General features: G+C 34.8%; 1 long non-coding RNA gene across 1 annotated transcript; it reads left to right on the plus strand.

Annotated features, from left to right (window-relative positions):
• The first annotated feature begins 2,359 nt into the window (after window positions 1-2,359).
• LOC143246172 (uncharacterized) lies at window positions 2,360-16,756 on the plus strand. Its single transcript, XR_013025823.1, has 3 exons — window positions 2,360-2,616; window positions 15,367-15,581; window positions 16,038-16,756. It is a non-coding gene; the product is annotated as an uncharacterized LOC143246172 (long non-coding RNA).
• Window positions 16,757-17,337: the final 581 nt, after the last annotated feature.

Consider the following 17,337-nt stretch of genomic DNA (forward strand, 5'->3'; position numbering starts at 1 on the left):
ATTGCCTGGTTACGCATGCTTTACTATTAGCCTTCCACATGACATTTAGTTTACTTTTCAGGACATTATTTTTCTTTAAAACCCTCGGGTTCTCAGAATGGTACACAAGCAAAGGCTTAAGTTTTAAGTTCCCACTTGCATTTCTACATAACAATAGAGTTAGCCTGTCCTTTAATGGCTTGTGTCCTAGTAGTGACTTCTCCTCCTTGGTGATGTGGGTCCTCTTTGGCATTTTCTTCCAAAAGAGGCCTGTCTCATCACAGTTGAACACTAGTTGGGGAATAAAACCCTCAGCTTCTACAAAGTTCTTAAATTCCCAAACAAATTTATCAGCAGCGTTTTTGTTAGAACTGACACTCTCCCAATGTCTCACCACACTATGTATGCCACAGCTCTTCCTAAATTTTTCAAACCACCCCTACTAGCGTTAAAGGCATCACTTGTATTAGCATTAGCTCCAGAGGTGTTTTTCAGGAGGTCAGCATGCAACTGCTTTGCTTTCTCACAAATGATGGTCTCAGAAATGCTATCAGCAGCTATCCCAAATCAACAACAGTTTTTCTACCTCTTCTATTGTTTTTAATCTTTGTTTCGTAAGCACTGTCACTCCTTTTGCAACATCAACTCCTTTGATAACCTCTTTATTTTTCAGTATGGTGCAAACTGTGTAGCAAGGTCAGACACGCGAACATCACTCTTATACTTTGCTATGAGATCTTTTTTCACCTCTATTGTGGCTCTAACAACTTTTCTTTTTGGTTTGTCGCTTTCACTATCCTTCTTTAACCCCATAGTGGCTTATTTAATCAGAATATTTAGAAAAAGAACAACAACAAAAAAAGAAAAACGAGAACGTTCACAGCAGATTTTAGCGGGGGTGTGGACCGAGCGACAGGTGAGGGTAAAATGTTTTGGGTAGCTTGGCGTGGGCCGAAAATGGTCGAAGGGTCGTTTGGGTCATCAGTCGGATTATTTCGGGAGTTCGGGCCGCGACAGCTTGGTTCGAGAACCGAGCTTATGTTCGACAACCGAGACATTTTTTTTCTCAAACAATATGTTCGAAAACCGAATTGTTCGAGAAGAGAGTTGTTCGAGAACCGAGGTACCACTGTACTGTTGTCGAGTGAAACAATAACTATCATTGAATAACTTTTACTTCCACGTTTCTCCATTTCTTGATCAATAAATACAAAACTTCAGACAGTGATGTACGATGACTTGAGGAAAGTCATGAAGGTGAATTGGAACCTTCATCTTCTATTTAAATAAACGTCACTATATGTGTGCATCTGTTCATTAAACATGTCCACATTTTTTGTTAAAAGAGCACAAAACTTGACATAGTGATTCAGTAAGACGTGAGAAAGGTCATGAGAAGGAGCCATACAATTTCCGATTCCCATACAGTTTCGTATTTAATTTCAATCAAAACACATTAATTTTTCAAACAACACTAATTTAAAAAAGTTGGTATCGGTATACTATTGATTAACTGCCTTCGCTTTAATCTATTGGCCCGACATGAATAGGTGATTAGTGCGATCTTCTCCTGCTGTCCAAGTCGCGGGCTAGAATTCCAGTCGTATTCTGAGTAGTCCAAGAATCGGCGATGGATGGTGATGACAAGCTGGCTTCTTTGTAATCTTACACTTAGGGAAGGCTAGCGCAACTAGTCCTCGTGTAGTTATATACGAAATTCAGAAATCAAATAAATAAACTCTAGTCTATCATTTCAAAAGTATGGGCGGCTATGCGTAGAAACTTATTTGATTAGCTTTGCGTATGTAAATACCCAGTGGCGCAATTGGTTAGCGCACGGTACTTGTAAGACAGTACTTGTGGGATATGCCGGGGTTGTGAGTTGGAGGCTCATTGGGAAATATAGAATTTGCCCCCCAGTGGCTCAGCGGTATGTCTGCGTACTTACCACGCTAAAAACCGGGTTTCGATACCCGTGGTGGGCAGAGCACAGATAGCCCATTGTGTAGCTTTGTGCTTAATTCAAAACAACAACAGCTTTGCGTGAAAACTTGTAAAACAAACGAAACTTTAAATTTTGTGTGTGTACGTGCATGTATCACAGTTTAAAATGAAAAACAATTCTATAATTATTAATTGTTTTCAAATCACATAGTTTTACAAATAGGTTTATTCAAAAGAAACACATTTATTAATTTGTTTTTGATGCTTCTTTAAAATGTAGTCAATGTGGAGTCGTCACAAAAGCTACTTGACTGTCATTGGTCAAACGGATTCAAAGGTGAAAGTTGTGAAGATCAGGCGGCAAGCTTGAATTAGGATATAAGTTGTAAGTGTAGTCACTGAGAGGAGTTTGTTGGCGAGAGTGAGACAAGTAAGACGTATTCTTTTCATGTGAAAAAAGGAAGACTTTGAACAGATAGGCTTCCCTAACCAGCACAGTTGAAGAACATATATCTTGTTACAAGTGCGATTGGCCACACAGACCAATACTACAAGCGGAGACCATCTGAAAAATCAACGACAGCAGAGCGGGAAACCGCGGCGCAGATCTCACCAGAAGACCGGAATCAGAACAAAGACTAGCCATGGCAGACGAAAAACATAGTAATACCGAGCATGAAATGCAGAAATCAAGTAAGTCAAGTCTTGTTGGTGGCAAATTAAAATATAATTTAACTAATTCTCCATTGTTAGCATTATGTGGTATAGCAAAAAAGGAATTAAGTACATCTGAAAAAACTAATGAAAATACAGTCAGAAAAAAGACGAAAAGTAAAAGAAAAATTATTAAATTAACAAATTCAACGGAAAATTCCGAAAACGAAGAAGAAGCAGTTGTTGCTACTAATACCGCGGTAGAGGTAGCTTCCACTGCAAATAAAGCTAATAATAAAATATCCAACAAAACTAAAGAAACAGAAATTGAAACAAACACCGTGGATGTTGGTAATACTACTGAAAACAGTCATAATAATATTCGGAAAAATATCACAGACAGCGAACCAGACACAGAAGACCAAGGTTTTATCACTGTCACATCGAAAAAAAAAAAAAACATTACAGAAACAACAGAAAACAAGTAACAATGTGACAAAAAACAAAAGCACCACAAGTCTCAATCATAATCGAAGGTATTCCAGGCCAGTACAATCAACTCCTGCTTGCGACAGAGGTTAAACGCTGCAAGCCGAACGTAACTATAGTTAATATTAAGCGTCTGCTCTGAGGCGGTGTCCTTGTTCAAGGGCATGACGCAGCTGACCTTAACACTGCACTTGGGGCCCCACTTTTCGTAGGAGTGTTAACAGATTAGTGAAGGAGTGGCCAGCAGATGCTTTTAAACCCGGAAATATTAAAATCCACCTTCCAGGAAGTAAGCCGCAGCCTAAAGCCATTGTGGTAAGAGGGGTTCACCAGACCATTAACTTAGAATCAGTCACACAAGCTTTAGATGAACAAGGCATTCCACACAAAAACAATAGAACGTATAATCTCTAAGAAAACACAAGCACCCACGAATCTCATATGCATCGATATTGACGACAGTTACAACGTACAAAAATTAATAAATAATGGAATAATGCTTTGGTATCAAAAATACCAAGTAGAACAACTAAAAACTCCGGCAATTGTAACGCAATGCTACAATTGCCAAAGATATGGGCATGTCTCAGCAGCCTGCTTAGCAACACCGAGGTGCTGCGGATGTGGCGGGGAACACCATATCAACCAATGCAAAAAAGATAAAGAAACGCCTAAATGTTGTAACTGTGGTCAAACACACAGCAAATTATAAAGGATGTGATAAATACAAACAAATAAAACAACGTATTTATCAGATCAGAACAGAATCAACCTAATACAAACAGCTTACCTAAAACAGACATAACAGAATTCAATAAAACAACAAAACCCACGTACGCAGAAATGCTAAAAGGAAAACAACCCCACAAACAGCAAGAACAGAACATTAATACCCAGGATAAGAACACTTAAACACATTAGACAAAACAAGCCTGTTCACAACAGTAATCAAAAACATAATTACATAATTCGTAACAGAATACACCAAATCAAACCAGACAACTAACTGTTTTGAATTACTGATCAATATCTCCATAAAACACATCACACCACACATACCCTACATAATATCAACACTTACTGGATGCATGCTCACAGCACAATGTTCACAGTAGTGTATATCAACATCCAAGGTGCAATAGCTTCCAAGAAACATGAGATTGAAGACCTAATACAAGAAATTAACCACCATATTATAATAGTAAGCGAAACTCTAATTTACAATAACAATAGATTTAAAATACCAAACTATTCAACCATAAGAAAAGACAGAACAAATAAGAATGATGAAAACAGCAGCATTATGCTGCTCTACAAAGTGGAGCTTTCAGTAATAGAAATTAAATTTAGCAGTAGCAATGAACATGTTACTGTAGACATTCTGCAAAGAAATAAAACTAAAGTAACCGTAGCAGGAACTTACTGCTCACCTAACAAACAAATAGATATAACATTACTTAGCAACATCTTTTCCCACAACCAAAACTCCATGGTTATGGGGGACTTAAATAGCAAAAATGTTTCCTTTGGATGCCGTAGCTCAAATTCCAATGGTAGAAATCTAATAAAATTCATAGATGATAATAATATAGCTTTATTAAATGATACCACCCCCTACACATACAGCGTATGCCACTAACATCAGTGACATACTAGACCTGTGTATGTGTATATGTAACCTAAGCCAGAAATTAATAAAATTTCAAGTGGGAAAGGATGTTGACAGTGATCACCTCCCAATATATTGTGTCTTCGATCTCGCCCCCCATAAAAATATAACATATAGGAAAGAAAAAATTTAATTACAGAAAAGCAGATTGGCAATATTATAAACAGGAATTAGATAACCTGTTACCTAATAGTTATAAAAGAAGTTAAAACACATGTCGAAATGGATAACTACTGTCAAACAATTACGGAATGCCTTCAGAAAGCAGCCAAGTTAATAATACCAAAACAACAAACATGTGGAAACCCACCACAGAAATAATCAATCTAATTAAAAACCGAAGACAATTAAGAAGACAGTACATGATTACAAGAAACCGAGAAACCAAAACACATAAACATTAGAAATCGCATCAGAACACAAATAAAACAACAAAAACAAAATAAGTGGGACAATTACTGCAATAAACTAAATGATAAAACTGACCCGAAAAAATTCTGGTCGCATTTTAAAAGACTCTCAAATGAAAACACAAAGAAATATCCTCCACTTGAACATAATAATACTACAGCACACACAAGGAAAGAAATAGCCGAAGCTTTCAAAGATCAACTCCCAAAATACATTTAAAACTCGCACTGATCCGGATATGAATACATATTTCTACACTAAAGTCACTAATCACATAGTAAACAATAAAAATCAATTTGAACCAATTTTTCCAGTAAACATAACTGATACAAATACAAGTTCCGATACAGATTATGCAAGCACATTACTAACAAATGAAATATCCCTTCAAGAATTACTAGAAGCAATAAAAAAACACAAAAAAACAAAGCACCATGTGAAGACGAAATACAAGCTATCCTCCTAAAAAAGGGCACTCCGAAATTGTTTGACCACCTAAATTCACTTTTTAACCTATCACTATCCTCAGGATACATCCCAGTTACTTGGAAGCTTGCAAATATATTAATGTTCCATAAGGAAGGAAAGGCAGCGAATAAACCTAACAGCTACCGACCAATCAGCCTGACCAGTTGTGTAGGCAAAATTCTTGAAAGAATAATCAGTAATAGACTCTCCACATTCTTGGAGATAACATCAAAATTGCCAAAAGAACAAAATGGATTCAGGAAATTTAGACAAACGACAGACCACCTAATCAGATTAACCGAAACCATAATAGATAGCTTCAACAAAAAAGAATGTACAGTCGCTTGCTTCCTTGATATCGAGAAAGCATTCGACACTGTTTGGCACGATGGTCTATAATAGACTATGTAGTGGGCATGGCATGGGCAAGCGCGTAAGGCGTGCGACTCGTAATCCGAGAGTCGCGGGTTCGCTCCCGCGTCGCGCTAAACATACTCGCTCTCCCAACCCGGGGGGGAGGGGGGGCGTATAATGTGACGGTCAATCCCACTATTCGTTGGTAAAAGAGCAGCCTAAGGCGGTGGGTGGTGATGACTAGTTGCCTTCCCTCTAGTCTTACACTGCTAAATTAGGGACGGCTAGCACAGATAGCCCTCGAGTAGCTTTGTGCGAAATTCCAAAAAACAGACTATGCAGCTCCAGCAGTAAGCAATAAAATAATCAAAACTAAACTACAAACAATCCAAAACACACTCCTCACAACTGGATACAGAGTTCCAAGAACAATATCATCTCAATTCATTCACAAATACTCGAACATACCAACCATACCAGATAGACTCCTACATATTACAATTATGTACTTTAATAAGAATTGGATGAAAAACGAATTTACTATGCGAACTAGACGGGTACCTCATACATGATGAAGCTAGTCCTAAATATCTCTCCCCAGTTAACTTATTTCAAATATAAAAATAAATAAAAACTTTAAATAATAATAAAAAAATATAAACTTTAAATACAAATTTAAAAAAATTATAGTTTCTTTATTTATGTGTTAAAAAAAATGCCGCCAGCAAACTTGACATTCTGCTAATAGAATAAAAACTGTATACGAGCCAAAATACATGGGCATTGTCCTGAAAAGGATCAAATAATATTCAGTTCAGTTATAAATATCAATCAGCCAAGTACAGGGAGGAGGAAGAGGTCATAGAGAACCTGACCCTCCAGGGTATGTACCCAAACACCGACGACATTCATTGTAGTCACTGAAATTTGCAGTTAGTGTTAATCATTTGATCCTTGTTAATTATTGTTTTTATCAATAACCACAATAATATATTATTAATCTGCGCTTACTAGAATATCTTCATTATGCGGACATATTTGATACTTAAATTTTGAAGAAAAGATAGATTATGACTCAGAATCCGATTCAAATTGAATGAAATTGGATGTCTTATTCGATTTCGAGCCAAATTTAGCTATCTGGAAACTGAAGTGACACAACAGCTTGCTATGTATATGTAGGCCTCTTGTAACCAGGCTTAGCTTTAATTATAATTTTAAGTTGTGAATGTACATATTGTAACTCATTAGTAATGAAGCGCGAGGGAAGTTGTAACAATGTGATAAAAATGTTGTAATAATTAAAAGTTTGTTTTGAATTTCGCGCTAAGCTACTTGAGTGCTATGCGCTCGTCTCCCCTACTTGAGCAGTGTAAGACTAGACGGAAGGCAACTAGTGATCACCACCAACCGCCAACTCTTGGGCTTATCTTTTACCAACGAATAGTGAGATTGATCGTAACCTTATAACGCCTCCACGGCTGAAAGGGCGAGCATGTTTGGTTCGACGGAGATTCGAACACGCGAACCTCAGCCAGGCTACTAACCTTGAGATTTAGGACTTAAGATAATTTGAATTTGGTTGGTTAAGAATCCCAGTGGTAGTGATACTATATTAACAACAATTTGAGTAAATGAATAGCATATATTGTTTATAATATTTACAGGGTCATTTTTCTATAGTTTTATGATTTGAATTTTGTTAGTTTAGTATTTGTAATTAAACCATGAATTATGATGTTTTTGCTTCATGCCTGAGGTGTAACAAATAGCTTAATATTTAGTATTAAATATTTGTACTGACAGTACAATAATGTTTGATACTTAGAAGTTTTTACAATGTTAATAAAGTGTTTATTTTCTTACTAATTTATAATATTGTTTGTGAGGTTTATACAATTTTTAAAGGCATTATCTGTTGATGTTAATCATTTTAATATTTTTGTATCATTCTGCATGAAACTTAGTTATTGTATTAGTTTTTGTAGTATTAGTTGGAGTTTCAGAAGTGAATAAAAATTATGTAGGAAGTAGAGTATGGTATAAAGTATGCATCATTTGATTAGAATAGCTATTATAATTTAAGTTTATAAGTGTCTTATTTTGGGATTTTTGATATTTGTTTCAAAAGCTTGTTTATATACTTTCAGGGAAACTGTATGGGTTTAAATGGGGAAACCTTGACACTTGCAAGTTAACTTTTTCTTTCATTAATGATGCATTAGTAAAGGCAGAAATGGAATATCGGTAATCATAGAAATGATGCGTGTGTTAGTTTGTTATAACCAGAAAACAAATTTAAATAAAAAAAAATGCTACATTGACTGAAAATATCCCAGGGTACAGCTACAGTGTAATATCATAATATGTACCCTAGGTTTTGGAGGTGACTGTAGAAATAGGACCCACATTGCAGTGGGGATACACTGTATATTAATCTTTACCCCAATTCACCAGACTCCTATAAGCAATAGAGTATCAATAGATATAGAATTGTGAGTGCTCAAGCCCACAACTTCCTACATGTGAAAACAATGTGTGACATGTTTTTACACATAAAAACTACACACATGATTTATAAAATACAATGCAACAACTGCCATGCCTTCTATATTGGGGAAACAAACAGAAATATGGAAACTAGATTCAAATAACAAAAAAAACAACAACACTTCTGCACGTTTTTGAACACTACAAATGTAATATACACATTATCATAGGAAACATCCCGATGCAAAATCAAAAACCCTATTTATACAACAACTGAAATTAAAATTAAACTAATATAAGGGAACACTATACTAATTAATAACCTTGCATCCAACTGCAACATTAACTCGCAATCCTGTACTTGTTTATACTCTCGTCTCTAAGACGTGCCCAGCATTGTTCAGTTGCAAACTTTCTCTATTAACCTGAAGGAAAAGAAGTGTTTCTTCTGGAAGTTGAATTTTATGTTTAAGAATTAAATGGATTTTTTAAACTTTGAGTAGGTATGGAAAAACCTATGTTACGTCATACGTATAAAAAGTATTGTATTATTAGGGTATTTGTCTCAGTTTATGATGACAGTATTGTTTGTTTATTAAATATAACCTTTTCCAGTGGCTACAAATAATTTGTGGTCTACGTCGAAATGACTTGAAGATTCTCTCTTCACGCTATTGTAGCATGTATTTTATTGCTACTTGCATGCTAAACAACTGAGAGAACTGTTCAAAACTGCAAAATGTAATTGGTTACCTTCAGGCAGCCCCCTGCTAGTACAGTGGTATGTCTCCGGATTTACAACGCTAAAATCAGGGGTTTGATTCCCCTCGGTGATCTGAGCAGATAGCCCTTTGACTTTGCTATAAGAAACACACACACAAACCTTCAGGCAGTGTTTACCTTGACGAGGATTATGCAGTCTAATCAAAACTATGACTAAATCAATTGTCACTATAATAATAAACTAATTGCAAATAGAGAACTTTCTCTATTTTTGGTAATTATATTTATCCAAATAATAAAAATGTTACTTTCTTTTCTGCTGAGCAGAAAGCTGCATACCTAACAAATTAAATCATGAACATCAGATAATATAAAACTTTTAATTATAAATATGCTGTAATGTCTAGGCTATTAACATGCATGGATAATAAATTTCAGTTCAATTTTGAATATAACTTCTAAGGTGCACTTCAACTGAACTTAGACTGTATGATTAACCCATCCCCATGATTCAATCCTTCCATTCATGAAGTAATCCTAGTAGCTCTTTGAATACTTTTGAATAAATACTATCCTTTATTGCACAATAAGAACAGGATTGTAAGAGAAAGTGAAGTGACCTTAACTAGTGTACAGATTGTTTGCAAGTCCATGCTTTCTCTCATCCAACCTGACTTGACATTTAGAGCTGTTTGGTGCTACAAGGGGATTTACCCAACGGTGTTGCAAAAACATTTCCTTATGGTGCAACAGTTGGGTTACTCGCATGTCCTTGTAATTTCCACACTGGTACAGGGTCTGTATACATCAACAGAAAAATGTAATGCTGTATAATGCTCTATCCTTTCTTGCACAATAAGAACAGGATTGTAACAGAAAGTGAAATGACCTTAACTAGTGTACAGATTGTTTGCAAGTCCATTAATAACAATATTTTGCTTTCTCTCATCCAACCTTTCTATAATCTAGCGAATGGGATTGTTTAAAGCTAGTTGGATGCTATCATTGGATTTATCTGACTTGACATTTAAATCTGTTTGGTGCTACAAGGGGATTTACCCAACGGTGTTGAAAAAACACTTCCTTAGGATGCAACAGTTGGGACCCCACATGTCCTTGTCGTTCTCACACTGGTACTGGGTGCGCATACATCACTAGAAAAACTGTAATGCTGTATAACGCACATTTTATTGTTTCCCAGTATCACTGAAATAAAAAAAAATATTTTGCTGTTTGTAAAATTTAAACTGTAGATCTATTCCTGTATTTCGAAACTTTAAGTTATGTTTCTTGTTTCTGTTGAGAATCAAAGGAATTACTTTGTATTAATTTGGAAATTTACTGCTCTGAGGAACATTTTTGGCATGGTAATAGTATTTTATTTATAAAACAGATTGAGCTTGTAATATGTTTAGACTAAATTTCTGGTTTAATATAAATGTGCTCTTTTGCTTCCACAGTGTCTAAATGAAGATGAAATGAATTCTGACTTTGAAAAGTTTTTGTGTATTCCAAGTGTTATAAGATATTATGTTAAATAATTATAATATTTTAAAATTATTTCACATACAATGAGATTGGCATTTCCTTTTTTTTTTAACCATTAAAAATGTTTAATGTGATCGTTTCACTATTGCTCAAGAAAAGTCAAAGCAAACCTTAGAATAAACTTCAGTATGAAAGTGGTTTTTCTTACATTAAGAAGACTTTTTTCATTTTTTAAGAAACATTTATGCCATCCAAGTCCAGCTCTTATGCAGTTCCTGAAGAGCAGTACACACTCCATGAAACCATAGGAAGAACAGGTATGCATTGGATTCATACAGTTTTGGAAATTAAGTTTTGAAACTGTTTGAAAGGCTATTTGTTCTTCAATAGAAGCATAACATCTGTTAACTCGTATTCATGTGTACTGACCTAAGGTCATAACTTTATTTAGTGACAAGTTCATGGATAGCACTGTTGGCTGATTGGCATGTGCCCACCCTGTCTTTGTCACGCGACACGCCCTTAGTGGCCGTAGCGATCCGTGTTTCCTTGGGTTGTGCCATCACTATTTGTTCTCTCTAGCTGTCTGGAGAAACCTATAATCAATTGGACCTTGATGTTCTCATTGACCAGCTGCCCTCTGGGGAAGCGCTGATATTGATAGGAGGGGTCGCTCTGTAGAGCGTAAGCTCTCTGATCACAACATTTCTCTTTTCAATACTGGTTCTTCTACTTATTTTCATGCACCTAGTCAGTCCTTTACTGCTATTGAAATTTCAATTTGCTCCACTTCATTATTCTCCCAATTTTCATGGAGGGTTGACAATAATCCACAAGGCAGTGATGATTTTCCAATAATCTTGAGAGATACTGACCATGGTCGAAGCCACACGACCAGTGTGCCCCACTGGAAGCTGGATCAGGCAAACTGGCCCTCTTTCACTGCTCTCGGAGAACTTAATCCTGCCATTGTCTGTAAACCGTCAATAGATGACTCTGTGGCAGCAGCAACTGACTGTATTATACAAGCAGCTGCTCAATGTATTCCTAAAACCTCGACACGTTTTCCACTATATCCTTGTTCATGGTGGAACCTGCCTGCCACATGGAACAGAAGGCTCAAAAATTGGCCTGGGATACTTTCTAAAGATATTCCACACTCTCGAACTGCATTGCTTTTCAGCGTCAAAGTCAGAAGGATTCTTAAAATAAGTTCAGAACTGGAATATCTTCTATCACCTGTTCCAAACTCATGTGGGACAACATTTGAAAAGTCAATATACTTCTGTCCCCCTCTCGATCTTGTCGTCTGATGGCCAAGAAGTAAGTAACTGATACCCTGAGCATCACTGATACTCTAGGTTAAAGCTTTTGCTGGGTATCTAGCACTTCTGTTTGTTCCTCTATCATCAAGATTTGGGCAGAGCAATCACCTCTTTCCTTTCAGGGTGATCGTCTCTATAACTATAATCGTCCCTTTACACTGGTGGAACTGAAACTGGCACTTCATTAGTCTGGCAGTACATTGGTTGGACCTGATGATATACACTGACATGCTGCACCATCTATCTACTGGTTCTCTTGCTGTTTTTATGATTATTTTTAACTGGATCTGCCAGGAAAATGTTTTTCCTGATGCCTAGTTCCAGGCTATTGTCCTACCTTTCTCTAAGCTTGGGAAGGATCCCACGATTCCTTCAAACTACCATCCAATCGCTTTGATGAGCAGTCTCTGTAAGACCTTAGAGAGGATGGTTAATGCTTGTATTGTTTGGTTCCTCGATTCAAACAACCTCCTTTCACCAACCCAGTGTGTTCTGCTTGATTCGACTTGAAATGTCAATCAGAGAAGTCTTTCTCAAATGACAACATCTTGTACCAATGTTCTTTGACATTGAGAAGGCTTATGATACAATATGGAAGTACGGCCTTTTGCAAGACCTCCATATATATAGGTTATGTGGCCATTTTCCATTTTTATTGAACAATTTTTAATGGACAGGCGATTCCAAGTTTGTGTGAGTTTAACACTTTCCCGTTCTTTTCTTCGAGTCCTTCAGGGCTGTGTTCTGAGTTTTCACACTTTTCAGAATAAAAATTAATGCCATCACTGAACAACTCCCTCTCGCTATTACAAATGGGCTCTATGTCGATGACTTTCATTTCTCACATAAGTCATCGAGCATGAGGTATATTGAACGGCAGCTATAGACTGTTATAAAATCAAAATAGTTTTTCATATTTATCTTTGGATAACATTGCAGTATCCACTGGTCAGTTCAATTCACCATAGCTTCTTACAATCCTCAAATATGACCTTAATTTAAGGTAGACACTCCTGATTGGAAATACTGTCTGCTATTTGCTGAACATTAAAACATTTGCTGCTATCATTAAAACTTTTGTTCTTGAGAATGATTGTATGAGTGATAGAAACATTGTACTTGTTTTTAAAATATTCCTTCTTGCTGTAAAAGGTGTAACTTGTAATAATATTCTTATGGCAGTGTTGGTATTATGAATACTTATCACATTTTCAAGCAGTTATCCCTGTTTATGCACTTGTTAAGAGCAGAATGACTTTATAACACCCCTATTTGGAAAGTTTTAATTAGTTATCTGTTTTTGCACTTGTTAACAGATTTCTTAGAATTCTTGCACCATTACCAGCAGCTCAGTCTGTGGACTTTTAATGCTATAAAATTGGTTCTGTGTTCTGATACGCATGGTGGGTAAAGCAAAGATAGCCTATTGTGTATATCTGTGCTTAATTACAAACACATAAATACTTAGAACTCAACAAAACATTTAGGTTCTTAACAAAATTTTAAAAATTATACAACAGACATAACTGAAACTCAAATAGAAATAACAAATGTTGAGGTGCAGTTAATTCACATGTATTGTTTCTTTAAAATAAAAATGTCTTAAGCATAAAATAACGCATATAGTATTATTAAACTTGGCTTTTCCAAAATGATTTTTATGCTACAAATGTAGATGAAAATTGAATTTTAAAAGTTTGTCCTAAAAGATTTTTGATTAAATTCCAACAACATAACTAGAAATGAATATGCATCCAGAAAATTCACTCTTAACAAACCTTGCATATATATACATATATTGTATTATAATAACATGTAATTGTGTTTTGCCTGTTTCTTTGTATTTTCTTATTTGTATGCAGTGGACAGACATCCATATTCAAAAATAATGTTATCCTACAAGTGTGTGAAAATTTGATGAAATGCAGTGGAGCGCCGTTAAGCCGCGGTATTTGGGGGTCAACTGCTTAACCGCGGCTTAAACCTGAGTGACTGAAAAGCCGAAGTCGCCAACAGCTCCGCCGAGGAGCCTCATCCGGGCCATTGCGTGATCATTATAATATTAATGTATAGACTATTCAGATACAATTGACAAGTGCCGTTTTAATACAAACGACCAATGCATTGCGATGGTTCGCTTTTCCCTGTAAAATGTCGTCTTCCCGTGTTACATGCGGGCCGCCATGTCAATATGATATGGTCACTATTAATTCAGAAACTGAAGTGATTTCTATTGGATTTGTGGCCAATATTTATACAATTCAATAAAAATATCGAATTAAAAATAATAATTTAATTATTGATCACTTTTTTTTCACGGATTTACCGCGGATTAACTTTAATGTATGGAGAGGTGTGATTCGGAAACAATGGCGGCCTCCATAAAGCTGACAGAGAGGGATAAGGTAGATTAACGGTCGATTTCTATTGTAATATATTTTATTTATTTCCCAAATTAAAGCAAATCCTTTTTAAATATCCCCTTGAAGTTATAAAGACAAGGAGAGTGTGAGAAACTTTAAAAAGCTAGGTAGTAGATTACATCAAAAATTTTGGAACAAGACTTGCTACAGCGGCTTAAGCGATTTCACGGTTTACTGGTCCGCGGCTTAATGGCGCTCCACTGTATATAGAGTTGACATTTCAAGACAGTCTTAAACTTATAACATTTGAATGCATGTATCGAAACTTGTTTACAAAACTTCTTTGTAAACAAAATTTTCAACATTTGTGTATCGTAATAGAGATATATTACTTTGGTGATTAAGTATGACTTGTATAGAGCTTTCTAAAGCTCACTGTAATAGAAAATTGGCTTAGCTAAGTGCAAACCTTACTGACAGCTGTCTGTTTATTTCAAATTATGTTGTGAGGTTTATAGTGTTGTTATATTTAACAACAACAAAATAAAAACTAAACTTCTTCAAAGTCTCTGTTTGTATGTAATTGTTATTTAAGTATTGCATGAGAAAGATTTAACAACAAACTTAAAAACTGAGTAACAGTATGTGCTAGTGAACAAATTCTGTGCTGTCTTTTTGTGTATTAAAATTCATGTGTGGATTAAAGGTAAAAAAGTAGTTGTAGTTTTGTGTTTTCATTTTTTACTTCAGATAAAAAGTATTATATTTTTTGAGAAAATGAGATAGAAAAAATAAGTTTCTATTTAATATATATTAATTAGAGCATAACCTACAATTTTATAACTTTGATCTACATTTACATGTTCAAAGTAAATGAAGGGAATATTGGGATATAATTTTTGAGATGCAAAATCTTTGAAAATGTAGAATAAGTTTTTTTATAAACAATTACTTGTGTTGAGCTGTATCTCATGTTTAAATGTTTTAATGCTGTGTTTTTATCACCCAGATAAGTCATGATTCCAGCCTGTCTGAAAGTTTACATTGGATTATACACTCCTTTCTTACATGTGGTAAAGCAGAATGTTGTATTATCTCAGTGGTGTTGTGCCATGACTACCTGCACAAACATAAACAAGCTTCAACATGCTGGGCACTATCTGTGTGAATATCTGACAAGATTCCATGATTTTGAACATATGTTAGGACACTTGTAAGTGGAATGTAAGTTAATTTCTATAGTTTTTAGTATCTGCTTAGATTCATGTAGCTGTAAAAAGTTTAAACATTTCAAGTAACTTGTCATTCAGTTTGCTGAAAAATTTTTGGTACCATTCAGCAGTTTAATTTAACCAGCATTTATTTAATACCATATAAAGGTAAGTAAAAACCAACATTAGCCAAAATGAATAGTGATATATATAAATAGACCAAAATTTCCTTGTTAGTCACATACCTCACTCTGAGTTATTGATTGAGTCATGGAAGTTTAAGTTGTCTTTATTAATAATTAAGTAAAGCAGGTGAAAGTAATTTGCTTCAGTTTAAATTATCTATGTTTTGAATAAAGCTGAATATGAAATGAGATTTCTTTCCATATGTATATTTTAATTTGTAGTACATTTACATATTCCTGTCTTATTAATAAGTGAATGTTGTTTTACACTTTTTTATCTTCAGTTTAACACTTGTGAAGAATAGATGCAGATGACTTAATACAGAGAAAAGAGATGGAATATAGAAATAAATATAATACATTGAACAGTTATATAGTGTAAAGTAACATTTAGGGTGGCTTAAAGCTATGAAATAGATTAAAAAGTAATTTAACAAAATAGTTTATTAAAAACATAAAATAAGCACAACAAGGTGCCATTTGTTCCTAGAAGGCTGTAGTTAAATATCCTTATCTAAGAATGTGCTGCCCTCTACTAGTGATAAGAATAACTCATTTCATAAACCAATCACAATTATAAAAACAAGTTTTGCTGGTATCTTGACATTTTGCTTTTAAATGTCTAATATTATGCCCTCTTGTGTTCACAATATAGCAAAGATATTACAAGCCTTTATCCTACGAATCCGTTGGATAATTTTACATACTTCAATGAAGTAACAGGGTATTTGGCACATAATAGTAGAATTAACATGTTAACTAGTGGTTCAGGCATGGGAACTCAATTTGTAATATACAGGTTGCAGGTTTGAATCTCTGCTACCAATCATGCTGATCCTTAATTTGCTTTAGGAACAAGATATCTGTATGTAATCTTTCTTGGCTAATACAAAATGTCTGAACATGTATAGTTAAAAAAAAAGATGATATATAAGCATTGTTTAATGAAATTTAGTCAACTTATTCTAACTTTGTTAGTGAGGAAAGCTGTAGAATACTAGTAAATAAAAACTGATGGAATTTTGACAAGCCATAGTTTTAGCTTAGTTTGTTGTATACATAGATCAAACTGAAAGAAACTTAAAATTTAGAATGAAAAAAAAAACTAAAATGTTGGGGAAAAAACTGTAATTCCTACATTATGTGAACATCCATATTATATTAGTTGTATCATTCATTGGAAAAGAACGGTTATTTTTGATCAATTGAATGAAATAACAGCTGGAAATATCAGATAATATACAAAAGAAATGAAAGTGAAAGTAATAATAAATAAAGGGTTGACAAGTCAACCAGTATATGAATGGCATGTTTTTCTGAAAGTTCAGTATATAAATTAAGTATACAGTGATCACATGATCAGTGGCTTTTTACATATTTATGGTTTACATGTAGAGTACCTGGTTTGAGAGTATTTACACTTTCAGAGAAACATTGATCACTTGAGTGCCTTAATTAAACTGTACCCTTGATATTTGTGGAGTACCTGAGAGTCAGTGCTTTAGCTTTTGTTCTTTCATATTTACATTAATCATAGTGATAGAGGCATGTCATGAGAGTTTACAGAGTTATATTCAAAATTTA

Source organism: Tachypleus tridentatus, chromosome 3, assembly GCF_004210375.1.
Source record: "Tachypleus tridentatus isolate NWPU-2018 chromosome 3, ASM421037v1, whole genome shotgun sequence".
In the NCBI taxonomy this organism is placed as follows: domain Eukaryota; kingdom Metazoa; phylum Arthropoda; class Merostomata; order Xiphosura; family Limulidae; genus Tachypleus; species Tachypleus tridentatus.